Here is a 16,258-nt window from a genome sequence, read left to right on the forward strand (position 1 = left end):
ATATGATATTTGCCTTTCTCTGACTGACTTAATTCACTTAGCATTATACTCTAGATCCATTCATGTTGTTGCAAAAGGCAGGATTTCACTCTTTTTATGGCTGAATAATATTCCATTGTATATGTACATCTTCTTATCCATTCATCTATTGATGGACACTTGGGCTGCTTCCGTATTTTGGCTATTGTAAATAATGCTGCATTAAACAACAAAGGTTAATATATCTTTTCAAATTAATGTTTTCATATTCTTTGGGCAAATACTTAATAGTGAGACTACTGGATCGTATGGCAGTTCTATTTTTAATTTTTTGAGGAACCTCCATACTGTTTTCCACACAGGCTGCACCAATTTGCATTCCTACCAAGTATCACAAATCATCTTTTAAAATTCTCTTTAAATTATTCTTTTTTAATTCTATGACCTTCAAGAAGATTTTTTTATAATTTTCTTATTCATCAGAAGTTAGTAAAAGGAATGGAAGGGAAAAATAATAAAGATAGAGAGGTTAAAAAAGGAAAGAATAGGGGAATGAAAGTAAAGAGAAGGAAAAAAGAAAGAAGAGAGAAAACAGAGAGCTAATCTTTACTCAGCCTTGTATATATGACCAGATATATGTGTTGAATCATTTAATGTTCATTTTTTAATGGTTGGAAGCATTTCTACTTTGTGATATGTTTACATAAATATTTTATATTGAATCTTAAGTTTTATATTTTGAAAAAAAATCAGATTTACAAACATATAGCTTTTACTATTTTCATTTAAAAGACATGATACAATTATGCATATTATACATTAAATTAAATTATTTCAATGGGATATTTTATCCACTTTTTATTTTCAAAAGATAATTGCCTTATTAATTTTGACATAATTTTATACTACTTCATTTTCAATGAAGTAGAATAAAATTACTACTTTCTGTAATGTTATTATTAGATCTTTTTAACCCTTAATGATTAATATTTTAAACAATTATAATTATTATATGCATTCTCTTTATTCTATCATCGTTTTCTTCAAATTTTTGCTTTATTTTTATGTTGCTGTTTTAGAAATAAACTGACATTGAGCTCTGTGCTCAGCAGGGAGTCTGCTTGAGATTTTCTCTCCCTCTCCATCTGCCACTCCCCCCACCGCTCTCTCTCTCTCTCTAAAATAAATAAGCAAATCTTTAAAAAAAAAAAATTCTGAGATTTTCAAAGTTGTGTTGTCCAGCATATCATTATAAGTGTGAATAGCCCTTTTTACCTTTAATGGTGGAATTCAGATAATTTATGTCTAGAGTTATATTAGCTATAGTTTTTGTCATCTTATTTTATTTTTTTCTTCCCATTAATGCTTTGGTGTGATGTTATTAAGGTTTTATTAGGGGGGCGCCTGGGTGGCTCAGTTGGTTAAGCGACTGCCTTCGGCTCAGGTCATGATCCTGGAGTCCCGGGATCGAGTCCCACATCGAGTCCCACATCGGGCTCCCTGCTCGGCGGGGAGTCTGCTTCTCCCTCTGACCCTCCTCCCTCTCATGCTCTCTGTCTCTCACTCTCTCTCTCTCAAATAAATAAATAAAATCTTTAAAAAAAAATTAAAAAAAAGGTTTTATTAGGGTAAATAGCATATTTGATTTTCTTTTGCCTTTTAAATCAATTGGCAAGGTACATTTTAAACTTATAATGAATGATAGTATTTTCTATGTTTGCCTCGTCCCACATAATCAAAAATAACAACTCTGGATTTTACTTTATTCAAAACAGAGAAGTAATTGTATCCTTTTGGGAGGGGGGCTTCAATGAGTACCTCCTTTACCTACATTTTCCCATCTCTACTAATTTAACCCCAAATTCAGGATCTATTTTTCTGTGATCTTTTTCTCTTTAAATTCTGTGTCTTATATCATTTGACAATTAGCTAGATATGTAAAACATGTTCTACCTTTGTTACTATTTAATATTATTTGTTACAATATAAGATCTCATCTCAAAACTAAATAGCAATATATACTTTAAATAATTCATCTGAATAACAGAAAACACTATCCAGAAATTATTTAATGAAAACGTCTACCTTGTATATATTTGGATACTTTAGAAGTCACAATTGGCTTTTTAAGTTTTGTTTACCAAAGTAATTTTCATGGTTCACAATTTTATTCTGGGAGCTCTTAAAAGTGCTTTTGCATTGCGTTTTCATCTAGTTACATTTAAAACTTAAAGGTATTCTGATCTGTACATTGTATTATGCCTGCTTTTATGTACTTGCAGTTACAAAATTATGTTTTAACTTATTTGAAAAATCAAAGGATATACTATACACAGACACTTATTTTCCACTGATCATTTTAAGTGGAGTTCAATAAGAATTAAATTTCTAAATTCAGAACTCATTCTACCAGGTGAAAATTTACTCCACAAAATATTTTCAGATGAATTCCATAATTTTTCTTTATAATCTCCCACAATATATTTTATTGTTCCCATAATGAAATTCCATGTTTATCTTATATCCAATATATATTGTGGTAGTATTTTTATATCTATTTAATGTCTTGACTGGATTTTCTCTTTTATCAATTCTACATTTTCCTGCTTCCAACATTAACCTATTAATATACTATTTCAGCAGAGGGGCGGAGCAAGATGGCGGAGGAGTAGGAGACCTGGATTTCGTCTCCTCTCAGGAATTCAGCTGGATAGGGATCAAACCATTCTGAACACCTACAAACCCAACAGGAGATCGAAGAAAAGAAGAGCAACAACTCTCTCATCAGAAAAGCGACCACTTTCTGGAAGGTAGGACGTGTGGAGAAGGGAATCCGAGGCGATATTCGGGAGGATAGACGGCGGGGGAGGGGCCTCCGTCGGCCGCTTCTGGCAAGTGATAGAACCACGGAGCACAAAATCGGAACTTTTAAAAGTCTGCTCCGCCGAGGGACGTCACTCTGGTGGCTAAGTGGGGGGTGGAACCCTCCGGGACAGTGTGGTCTCAGGACACTCGGGGTCACAGAAAGACCGGGGGTGCCTGAGTGCGGCAGAGCTCCCAGGTATCGGAGCAGGGAAGCCGGCTGCAGAGGCGGAACGCAGGCGCGGGCTCTCAGCTCGGGGTGGCCATAAACCGTGATCCGCGGCACAGTCGGGCCCCTGCTCCTCCAGCAGGAACCCAACAAGCGGCAGATCCGGGGAGACTCACCTTCCTCCCCCGGGAGGAGCCGCGCGGGAGTGCACCGCAGGGATCTGCTGGGTTTGGAGACTCCACCCGGGGTCGGGTGCCAGAGATAGAAACGCGCGGTCACAGGCCGGTTGAGCACGGAGTGCAGCTGCAGACCGGGGAGACGGGAGTGACTGACGGCTGTTCTCTGGGGGCTCACTGAGGAGCGGGCCTGAGTTCTCGGCTCCTCCGGGGCGGAGATTGGGAGGCCGCCATTTTCACTCTCCGCCTCCAAAGCTATACGGAAAGCTCGCAGGGAACAAAAGCCCTGGAGAGCAAACCCAGCAGATTACTTAGCTGGGAGGGGGCAAGGGCGGGGCAATTCCGCCTCCGGCAGAGACATTTGGAAACCACGGCAACAGGCCCCTCCCCAGAAGACCAGCGAGAACAGCCAGCCAAGGCCAAGTTTACCGATCAATGAGAACAGCAGAACTCCAGCGCTAAGGGACTACTGCACATAGAATTCACGGCTTTTTTACCATGATTCCTTAGTCTTTTAAAGTTAATTTTTTTTTAACTGTCTTTTTGTCTTTTTATTTCTTTTTGAATTTTTCTTTTTCCCTTTTTCAACCAACATCTTATCAATCCCTTTTTTTAAAAAAAAACATTTTTATTTTTCATTTTTAGAGTCATATTCTATCCCTTCATAGTAGTTACCCATATTTTTGGCTTATATATATAAGTTGTTCTCTCTTTAAAATTTTGAGATAGTTTAATCTAACAGATTAAAATATACCCTAAATCTCTAGTATATGGTGTTCTCTATTCCCCTGCCTGATCACATCCTCTCCCTGTTTTTTTCTTTTTCTTTTTTCTTTTTTTAAATCCTCTTTCTTTTTTCAAACAACTTCTTATCAATTCCTTTTATAAAATTTTTTATAATTTCCATTTTTACAGTCATTTTTCCATCCCTTCATCATATCAACCCTTATTTTTGTACATATATAAGTTTTTCTTTCTTTAAAATTTTGAGAGACACTTTCTTCTAAAAGACCAAAACACACCCCAAATCTAGTGTGTGGCACTGATCTATATACCATATAGATCATATTTGATCACATTCTGGTTTTTCTTTTGTTGTTGTTGTTTTGTTTTGTTTGTTGTTGTTTTTATCTTTATCTTTTTCTTTTTTTTTTTTCTTTTTCTTTTTTCTCTCTTTCCCCTTCTTATCCCACTGCTTCAGGTCTTTTCTGATTTGTTTAGAGTATATTTTCTGGGGACGTGGTTACTCTGCTAGCATTTTGTTCTCTCATTAATCTATTCTCCTCTTCACAAAATGACGAGACGGAAAAAATCACCTCAACAAAAAGAACAAGAGGCAGTACCGACTGCCAGGGACCTACTCAATACGGACATTAGTACGATGTCAGATCTAGAGTTCAGAATCATCACTTTAAAGATACTAGCTGGGCTTGAAAAAAATATGGAAGTTATTAGAGAAACTCTTTCTGGAGAAGTAAAAGAGCTAAAATCCAACCAAGTAGAAATCAAAAAGGCTATTAATGAGGTGCAATCAAAAATGGGGGCGCTAACTGCTAGAATAAATGAGGCAGAAGAGAGAATCAGTAATATAGAAGATGAAATGCTGGAAAATAAAGAAGCTGAGAAAAAGAGAGATAAACAACTACTGGATCATGAGGGCAGAATTCGAGAGATAAGTGATACCATAAGACGAAACAACATTAGAATAATTGGGATCCCAGAAGAAGAAGAAAGAGAGAGGGGGGCAGAAGGTATAATGGAGCAAATTATAGCAGAGAACTTCCCTAATTTGGGGAAAGAAACAGGCATGAAAATCCAGGAAGCACAGAGAACCCCTCTCAAAATCAATAAAAATAGGTCAACTCCCCGACATCTAATAGTAAAACTTACGAGTCTCATAGACAAAGAGAAAATCCTGAAAGCAGCTCGGGAGAAGAGATATGTAACCTACAATGGTAGAAACATTAGATTGGCAACAGACCTATCCACAGAGACCTGGCAGGCCAGAAAGGACTGGCAGGATATATTCAGAGCACTAAATGAGAAAAATATGCAGCCAAGAATACTCTATCCAGCTAGGCTGTCATTGAAAATTGAAGGAGAGATAAAAAGCTTCCAGGACAAACAAAAACTAAAGGAATTTGCAAACACAAAACCAGCCCTACAGGAAATCTTGAAAGGGGTCCTCTAAGCAAAGAGAGACCCTAAAAGCAACATAGACCAGAAAGGAACACAGACAATATATGGTAACAGTCACCTTACAGGCAATACAATGGCACTAAATTCCTATCTTTCAATAGTTACCTTGAATGTAAATGGGCTAAATGCCCCAATCAAAAGACACAGGCTAACAGACTGGATTAAAAAACAAGATCCATCGATATGCTGTCTGCAAGAGACTCATTTTAGACTCAAAGACACCCCCAGATTGAAAGTGAGGGGGTGGAAAACCATTTACCATGCTAATGGACACCAAAAGAAAGCTGGGGTGGCAATCCTTATATCAGACAAATTAGATTTTAAACCAAAGACTGTAATAAGAGATGAGGAAGGACACTATATCCTACTTAAAGGATCTATCCAACAAGAAGATCTAACAATTGTAAATATCTATGCCCCTAACATGGGAGCAGCCAATTATATAAGGCAATTAATAACAAAAGCAAAGAAACACATCAACAACAATACAATAATAGTGGGGGACTTTAACATCCCCCTCACTGAAATGGACAGATCATCTAAGCAAAAGATCAACAAGGAAATAAAGACTTTAAATGACACACTGGACCAAATGGACTTCACAGACATATTCAGAACATTCCACCCCAAAGCAACGGAATACACATTCTTCTCTACTGCCCATGGAACATTCTCCAGAATCGACCACATCCTAGGTCATAAATCAGGTCTCAACCGGTACCAAAAGATTGGGATCATTCCCTGCCTTTTTTCAGACCACAATGCTTTGAAACTAGAACTCAATCCCAAGAGGAAAGTCGGAAAGAACTCAAATACATGGAGGCTAAAGAGCATCCTACTGAAGAATGAATGGGTCAACCAGGAAATTAAAGAAGAATTAAAAAAATACATGGAAACCAATGAAAATGAAAACACAACTGTTCAAAATCTTTGGGATGCAGCAAAGGCAGTCCTAAGAGGAAAGTATATAGCAATACAAGCCTTTCTCAAGAAACAAGAAAGGTCTCAAGTACACAACCTAACCCTACACCTAAAGGAGCTGGAGAAAGAACAGCAAATAAAGCCTAAACCCAGCAGGAGAAGAGAAATAATAAAGATCAGAGCAGAAATCAATGAAATAGAAACTAAAAGAACAGTAGAACAGATCAACGAAACTAGGAGCTGGTTCTTTGAAAGAATTAACAAGATTGATAAACCCCTGGCCAGACTTATCAAAAAGAGAAGAGAAATGACCCAAATCAACAAAATCATGAATGAAAGAGGAGAGATCACAACCAACACCAAAGAAATACAAACAATTATAAGAACATATTATGAGCAACTCTATGCCAGCAAATTAGATAACCTGGAAGAGATGGATGCATTCCTAGAGATGTATCAACTACCAAAACTGAACCAGGATGAAATAGAAAACCTGAACAGACCTATAACCACTAAGGAAATTGAAGCAGTCATCAAAAATCTCCCAAAAAACAAAAGCCCAGGGCCAGATGGCTTCCCAGGGGAATTCTACCAAACATTTCAAGAAGAATTAATACCTATTCTTCTGAAACTGTTCCAAAAAATCGAAACGGAAGGAAAACTTCCAAACTCATTTTATGAGGCCAGCATTACCTTGATCCCCAAACCAGACAAAGACCCCATCAAAAAGGAGAATTACAGACCAATATCCCTGATGAACATGGATGCAAAAATTCTCACCAAAATACTAGCCAATAGGATCCAACAGTACATTAAAAGGATTATTCACCATGACCAAGTGGGATTTATCCCTGGGCTGCAAGGTTGGTTCAACATCCGCAAATCAATCAATGTGATACAGTACATTAACAAAGGAAAGAACAAGAATCATATGATCCTCTCAATAGATGCAGAAAAAGCTTTTGACAAAGTACAGCATCCTTTCTTGATCAAAACTCTTCAGAGTATAGGGATAGAGGGTACATACCTCAATATCATAAAAGCCATCTATGAAAAACCTACAGCAAATATTATTCTCAATGGGGAAAAACTGAGAGCTTTCCCCCTCAGGTCAGGAACGCGGCAGGGATGTCCACTATCACCACTGCTATTCAACATAGTATTGGAAGTCCTAGCCACAGCAATCAGACAGCAAAAAGAAATCAAAGGCATCCAAATTGGCAAAGAAGAAGTCAAACTCTCACTCTTTGCAGATGATATGATACTTTATGTGGAAAACCCAAAAGACTCCACCCCAAAACTGCTAGAACTCATACAGGAATTCAGTAAAGTGGCAGGATATAAAATCAATGCACAGAAGTCAGTGGCATTCCTATACACCAACAACAAGACAGAAGAAAGAGAAATTAAGGAGTCGATCCCATTTACAATTGCACCCAAAACCATAAGATACCTAGGAATAAATCTAACCAAAGAGACAAAGGATCTGTACTCAGAAAACTATAAAATACTCATGAAAGAAATTGAGGAAGACACAAAGAAATGGAAAAACGTTCCATGCTCATGGATTGGAAGAACAAATATTGTGAAGATGTCAATGCTACCTAGAGCAATCTACACATTCAATGCAATCCCCATCAAAATACCATCCACTTTTTTCAAAGAAATGGAACAAATAATCCTAAAATTTGTATGGAACCAGAAAAGACCCCGCATAGCCAGAGGAATATTGAAAAAGAAAAGCAAAGCCGGTGGCATCACAATTCCGGACTTCAAGCTCTATTACAAAGCTGTCATCATCAAGACAGCATGGTACTGGCACAAAAACAGACACATAGATCAATGGAACAGAATAGAGAGCCCAGAAATGGACCCTCAACTCTATGGTCAACTAATCTTCGACAAAGCAGGAAAGAATGTCCAATGGCAAAAAGACAGTCTCTTCAACAAATGGTGTTGGGAAAATTGGATAGACACATGCAGAAGAATGAAACTGGACCACTTCCTTACACCACACACAAAAATAGACTCCAAATGGTTGAAAGACCTCAATGTGAGACAGGAGTCCATCAAAATCCTAAAGGAGAACACAGGCAACAACCTTTTTGACCTCAGCCGAAGCAACTTCTTCCTAGAAACATTGCCAAAGGCAAGGGAAGCAAGGGCAAAAATGAACTATTGGGACTTCATCAAGATAAAAAGCTTTTGCAAAGCAAAGGAAACAGTTAACAAAACCAAAAGACAACCGACAGAATGGGAGAAGATATTTGCAAATGACATATCAGATAAAGGGCTAGTATCCAAAATCTATAAAGAACTCATCAAACTCAACACCCAAAGAACAAAGAATCCAATTAAGAAATGGGCAGAAGACATGAACAGACATTTTTCCAAAGAAGACATCCAAATGGCCAACAGACACATGAAAAAGTGCTCAATATCGCTCGGCATCAGGGAAATCCAAATCAAAACCTCAATGAGATATCACCTCACACCAGTCAGAATGGCTAAAATTAACAAGTCAGGAAACGACAGATGTTGGTGGGGATGTGGAGAAAGGGGAACCCTCCTACACTGTTGGTGGGAATGCAAACTGGTGCAGCCACTCTGGAAAACAGTATGGAGGTTCCTCAAAAAGTTGAAAATAGAGCTACCATATGATCCAGCAATTGCACTACTGGGTATTTACCCCAAAGATACAAAAGTAGGGATCCGAAGGGGTACGTGCACCCCGATGTTTATGGCAGCAATGTCCACAATAGCCAAACTGTGGAAAGAGCCAAGATGTCCATCGACAGATGAATGGATAAAGAAGAGGTGGTATATATATACAATGGAATATTATGCAGCCATCAAAAGGAATGAAATCTTGCCATTTGCAACGACGTGGATGGAACTGGAGGGTATTATGTTGAGTGAAATAAGTCAAACAGAGAAAGACATGTATCATATGATCTCACTCATATGAGGAATTCTTAATCGCAGGAAACAAACTGAGTGTTGTTGGAGTGGGGGGTGGGGTGGGAGGGATGGGGGGACTGGGTGATAGACACTGGGGAGTGTATGTGCTCTGGTAAGCGCTGTGAATTGTGCAAGACTGTTGAATCTCAGATCTGTACCTCTGAAACAAATAATGCAATATATATTAAGAAAAAAAAAAAAGAAGAAGAAGAAGAAGGTAGCGGGAGGGGAAGAATGAAGTGGGGGAAATCAGAGGGGTAGACGAACCATGAGAGACGATGGACTCTGAAAAACAAACAGGGTTCTAGAGGGGAGGGGGGTGGGAGGATGGGTTAGCCTGGTGGTGGGTATTTAGGAGGGCACATTCTGCATGGAGCACTGGGTGTTGTGCACAAACAATGAATCATGGAACACTTCATCTAAAACTAATGTTGTAATGTAAGGGGATTAACATAAGAATAAAAAAATTTAAAAAAAATATATATATATATACTATTTCATTAATATATTATGTTTTGGCTTGAAATATGCATTTTTTCTGTTCAAATTTAGGCGATTATTTTCCTCTAATGCTCATTGGGAAAAGGATTAACATTAGAAATAGTTTTTGTTCTATTTTGAAGAAATGAATTTAAGAAATAAATTTAGGGGCACCTGGGTGGCTCAGATGGTTAAGCGTATGCCTTCAGCTCAGGTCATGGTCCCAGGGTCCTGGGATCGAGTCCCACATTGGGCTGCCTGCTCAGTGGGTAGTCTGCTTCTCTCCGTCTCTCCCTCTCTTTCTCAAATGAATAAATAAAATCTTTAAAAAAAAGAAAAGAGAAAGAAATTTAGTTCCAAAGACTTGTATGCATGTATGTATGTATTTATTTTAAGATTTTATTTATTTATTTGACAGAGAGCGAGAGCAGGAACACAAGTAGGGAGGAAAGGGAGAAGCAGGCCTCCCGCAGAGCAGGGAGCCCAATGCAGGGCTTGATCCCAGGACCCTGGGATCACGACTGGAACCGAAAACAGATGCTTAACTGACTGAGCCACCCAGGAGCCCCATAAAGACTTGTATTTAAAAACAAATATTCATTTGCACTATAAAACACTTGCATTGGTCTTTATTTTAAATTTTTTAAAAATGTATTTTAAATTTTTATTTATTATTATTTATTTATTTTGATCTTCTTTTAATTTTTTTATTTGATAAAATGTTTTTAGTTTTTAATTAATTGCCTGTACTGCCATAGCTGAAAAATTCCTTCATTTAGATTATTATACTTTTACATTTGTGGAAGAAAAAGAGGTTTGAAGAAAACGTTGGTTAACATGCTCCAGTGCTGGATTTTTTTTTTTTTTTAACTTCATGTTAAACAAAATATAAGAAAATAATTAACAGAAAATTCCCACCAAGTAGTCAGACAATTCATCATTTCAAGACAGTGCAGAGTTACAGAGATAAGATCAGGAAAGGAGGGAAGATCTAGAATATGAGCCTGGCCATTTTTATTTCACTTTTTTTCCAGAGGCTGTTTTATTCCAGAGGCTTCTACCAATAATGAAAGTGGTGGCTAGAAGACTGAGATGTTAAGGAGAGTTTTTGTCAGACTTGTGGAACTGAAGGACCAAAATAGAAGTTTAAGGTAATTCAGGGAGGCAAGATTGCGTTCAACATCCCAGACTTCTGATTGGAATACCAAAAAGGACTTCTCTAGAAGTAAGAGCAAATTAAGAATAGACCAGCACTGAAACCATGGGGGATCTTGCAATCATGAAAACTTCTACTTGGATTACAATGATCCTGGATTGATGGAACTCTTCTGCTAGCTGAATGCCAGAATAAAAAGGATACATTCTCTGGGGAAATGAGAATCAGTAGAAAATCAACAGAAATAGAATAGAGAGTAGATATTCATATTACGTTTAACCTTTTTATATATAATGCTGAGTCAGTCATAAAAGAAAGAGTCAGTCATAAAAGAGAAAGGTATTAGTAAGGACTAAGAGAGAGAGAGAGGTGAGAGACAAAGACAGATAATTAAAAACAGATTCTCAGGAAGTTCAAATGATGAAATTATTAGACAAGCTATGAAATCAATATTACTATATGGAAGAACTTAAAAGACAGGATACAGACTTCTGCTATTCAACTTGGAATTGCAAAAAAGACAATATCTAAAATTGAGACTAGTAAGTTTAATAGCATATTTGACAGAACTGAAATAAGAATGGGAGAGCTGTGAAATAAGTCAGGATAATGTATCTAGGCCTAGAGAAACAAAAGGAAAGATACACGTTTGCTTTTCCAGTATATTTTTTTGCAAATAACATATAATTATTTCTCCCTTTCATTTATAATAATTATTTCATTAAGTCATAATCACAAAGTTTCAAAAGTATTTTTTATTTTTTGAAAATTTAATCCTTAATATATTAAAAAAAACATTTGATTCACTTTCAGCTAAGAAGTGGCACTTAAAATGGAAATAATTGCATCTGAAAATTTCTACAATAATGTGGTTTTCATTGACCACATCTTTCAAAGAGTTTTATTCTGACCTTCTAAGAATGATTATTTGTAGATATCTATTATATATTATTTATTATGTATATTATAATATAGATATATATTACTTTTGGAAAGCAATCTTTCATGCAATTATTCTTTCTGTGACTATATTTACCTATTTTTATAAAAGGCTGCTAAATATGATGCAATTGAATAGCATTTCTCATCCTGATTAAAAATTTCAGCTGGTCACATAACTGACAGAAACTTTTGATTGAATCAAATCAGGTCAACTGCTTTGTTCTTTTTGTTTATTTTGCTACTTTCTTTGTTTTTGAAATAGTAATAAACTCAGAGTTTAAAATTCAACATATATTGAAAAGAAAACAATAGACATTCTTTCATTCACTCAAGTCCTCTGGAAATGCAGTCACCTCTCCAGACACAACTAATGTTACAAGATTTTTTTATATCATTTGAGAGATATTGTGTATGTCATGTAGATATAAAATAAAATAATATAATATAATATACTTTTCTTAACTTTTTGACACAAATGATATCCTGTAACATATATTTCTCTGTTTCAGAGATATTTTTCAAGACTCTCACTGGCTTCCAAGCAACGTATTATACTAGAATCAAACGCATTAAAATTAGTCAAGTGAAAAGGGTACATCTTTTACAGGGTCCCTAACAGATTGTTGAACTTTGTAGTTACAATTTATTGATTGATTGATTGATTGATTTGATTTGTTTATTTATTTTGGAGAGAGGGAGAGAGAGTGCATACATGGGTGAGCAGAGGGACTGGCAGAGGGGGAGATGGAGGGAGAGAATGCTCAAGCAGACATCCCACTGAGTGAAGAGCTGGACTGGACTCGGGGCTCAATCCCAGGACCCTGAGATCATGACTTGAGCCAAAAACAAGAATCCAGCACTCAACTGACTGAGCCACCCAGGTGCCCCTCATACAGTCACAATTTATAAAATATTCTGTCTTTTGTTCATATTCTGAAAGGATTCTTTTGTTCCACTATTTACTTTTATTTTCAACAGTTGAATTATTCTTATACTAAATTATATCAGAGAATAAGGCAGGGTATAGACATCAGAGACAGGATGGTAAGAATGTGTAGTTATTTGTTTAATATTTTTAATGTAAAATCAAATTTGAGTATTAAAGATCCTTGTGAAAGATATAACTGTCTAGAGTGATTTTTTCAAACTGTTTCTTTATATTTGTTGATAATTTACTAACATCAGTTTTAATATATATGTTACTCCCTTACATGCATGCTCTCTATATCCTGGAAATACAAGGGCTTCTAAATAAAAACTGAGGATGGTATTAGTAAAAACCTCTACCCTGATCAACTACAGGGAATTTAAAAGTAACATGGGAATATATGAGGTTATTTAAAAATATTTTTAAATTTATGTATTCTGATAAGCCTTTAAATAATTAAAATTCCCTAGAATAACTATCCTGGGCATCACATGAGCAAATGTGTTTAAGGATCCAGTGGTAAAAGATGAAGCTGGTCTGTGGTTGGTGCGCGGCATAACGCAAAATCATGCTAAACTCAAACTAGCTACTCAGCTCCCGCATAGTTTTGTCATGCAGGAAAAAGGAAATACAGGTGTTCTGACACTGTAGATTTTCTAAAGCAGTCAGAAATTCAGATTTGTATTGAAATATTCTGATTTCCACATGTCTTTCAAATCCGCCGATGTTTAATGATGAGTGGGTTCAGGATACATAAGTTTTATATTCTACTATCTCAATAGATTCTCAGAACACTCCAAGACAGGCAAAGAAAGCAACTGAGGATCAGGAAGTATAACTTGCTCAAGGCTCAGTAATGGCCAGGAGTTCAGCAGTAATTCTCGATGCCTAAATTCCGATAACACTTCACGCATTTGATACATTAATTAATTCATTGTGATTGAATAAAGAGTCCTGATTTTCTCTACCTTGTCTGAAAAATTCAGCAGGAATTTCGTTGTTGTTGTGTATTTCCTTTGCAACAGGTGTTTTACCTTCATACTCAATAGCTATTTCAATTAAACTGTCAGGATATGTTTCACACTCACCAAAACCTGGCATCGCCAGCGGAGTGTGCACAACCTTTTATAAAGGAGTTTGGAGAGCTCGCAATGGATACACAAATGTTTTTATATATAAGTCTTCTGATCTCTCTCTATAAAGCACTAAATAAATCCCTAAATAGGTTATTGCTATAAGAAAAATAAAGTATTTGGTTCTAATTATGCATTGATTTCAAACTCGGTTTCAACAAGGGCTGAAGGAAAGGACATTAAGTTTTGCTTTGTAAGCTCTTCCAGGAATGAATTGCATTGGCCTCTTGAAATGCCTCCTAGTCATCATTTTCAAAGGCATTTAATGGTTGTACTAGATCTAAATCATAACTTACATGTGCATTGATACTTGCTAGTTGTATTAAAGGCCTGAGTCAGCACTGGCCATGGCTGAGCAACATCAGTTTATTTGGTGGCTTCCACCCAACTGGAAAAGGGTTGCAACTTTCACTGTGACCATGATAAACCACTCTGTCTTGTAGCCTGATCGAGAAGATTCTCTGAACTTACTATATGGTTGTGTTCTTGCTTATTGTTTTAAATAAATTCCTAAGAGACTTGGTTTAAGTTGTAAATTTAAATATGGCTTTTAATAATTTTTAAAAAAGTAGAAATTTGAATTTGAAGGCAGTTGAGAGATAATATAGTCCAATCCTTTACTTTAAAGATAGGGTAAGCAGGCACATAGCAGGATGATTGCTCCAAGTCAGAGAGCTTGTTAGCAGCTAAGTTGGAATGGGAATATAGGGTTCCAGAATGTAAGGCTAATATTTGAACTCCTGTACTATGTTTTTAAGTGCTAGGATTTAGTATTGAGCCATGTTAGCATAAAAAAAAAGAAGAGGAGAGGTGGGAAATCAGACTTGGAAATAACATTAATATTCTATGTTAAAGATTTCCTACAAAATGTTTCATGGAGGCTATAATGTTTTCTCTTTTACTGAAAAGTATCCGAAATACTCAACAACTCCACAAAGAAGGCAAAACCACACAGCTTAGAAACAACCACAAACTCTTGCGAGCAAGAATTACTTCCTAACTAATACTTATTTTAATTAATCTTTTGACCCTCTTCTGCATTCAAGCGATTCTTCTAGGTGACATGGTTATAAATAGTCCCCATAATATGAAACTTAGAAATGACATGGGTGCAAGAGTTGTTTAGGATAGGGTTGAAGTGATATGACTTCTGAGTAATATATCCAGAATAGATTTATAGAGATGATAAATGTTATTTGTCCTTAAGCAAAAACAAATAAGCACTTTTCAATAGGTAGGAATGAAAGCATTATTCCCAGTTCAATTATTAATGTATATTCCAGGCAGACGGAGTGACAAAATAAAAGTATGGAGGTAAAGTGGGGCAGGTACAACAGGAACATAGCAAAGGTAGAATTTGGCTCAGAGATAGTGTATTTCAAAGGTAAAAGTTGAAGATAATCTTGGTAAATAAAAAAAAAAAAAAAAACTTGGATTATATACTATGACACTTGAGTGTTATAAAATATAGGAATGAAGAACTATAGAAGATGTTTAAACAGAGAAGTGATAATGATAAAAAAAGTGTTTTAGGAAACTCGTGTTAGTGATAGAATGCATAGGGATGGTACTCCAAGGAAAGAAGTGTTTGAAGATATCATTTAGATGGAGCAGTGGAAATGTATGATACAAAAGCATGTGACTTTCTTGAAATAAAATCAACATATCTTTATAATTAACTCAATGGGGAAAGTGAAAAATATAAGCAAAAGGTATCATTAAAGATGATTTTTAAATTTCACACCTTTGAAGAATAATGATATATTAAACAAAGATAAGGAAGTCAGTTAAATAGAACAGATTTTAAAAGAAAGGTAGTGAGGGGCACCTGGGTGGCTCAGGCGTTAAGCGTCTGCCTTCGGCTCAGGTCATGATCCCAGCGTCCTGGGATCGAGCCCCGCATCGGGCTCCCTGCTCCACGGGAAGCCTGCTTCTCCTTCTCCCGCTCCCCTTGCTTGTGTTCCTGTTCTCACTGTCTCTCTCTCTGTAGAATAAATAAATAAAATCTTTAAAAAAATAAAATAAAATAAAAAAATAAAAGAAAGGTAGTGAGTTTAGTTTTGAATCCTCTAATTTTAAGACACTAGTCTGGCCAGGTGAATTTTTATTGATAGATTTAGATCTATGAATATGGTAGGTATCCTTCAAAATGTGATATTAGAAACAATCAAGGGGAATGAAAATCAACAAAAGGAGTGGGAATTTCAGGAATGCTCCTATAGAGAATGTGGAAATAATGATCCAGCAAAAGAACAAGAGATGATATAGTCAGAATGTATGAAGCAAACCAGTGGGTGCTGAATGGCAAAAACAAAACAAAACAAAACAACAAAAACAAAAAAGTGAAAAGAA

The sequence above is a fragment of the Mirounga leonina genome, unplaced genomic scaffold (assembly GCF_011800145.1).
Source record: "Mirounga leonina isolate KUSES-001 unplaced genomic scaffold, KU_Mleo_1.0 Mir_107, whole genome shotgun sequence".
Classification (NCBI taxonomy): Eukaryota; Metazoa; Chordata; class Mammalia; order Carnivora; family Phocidae; genus Mirounga; species Mirounga leonina.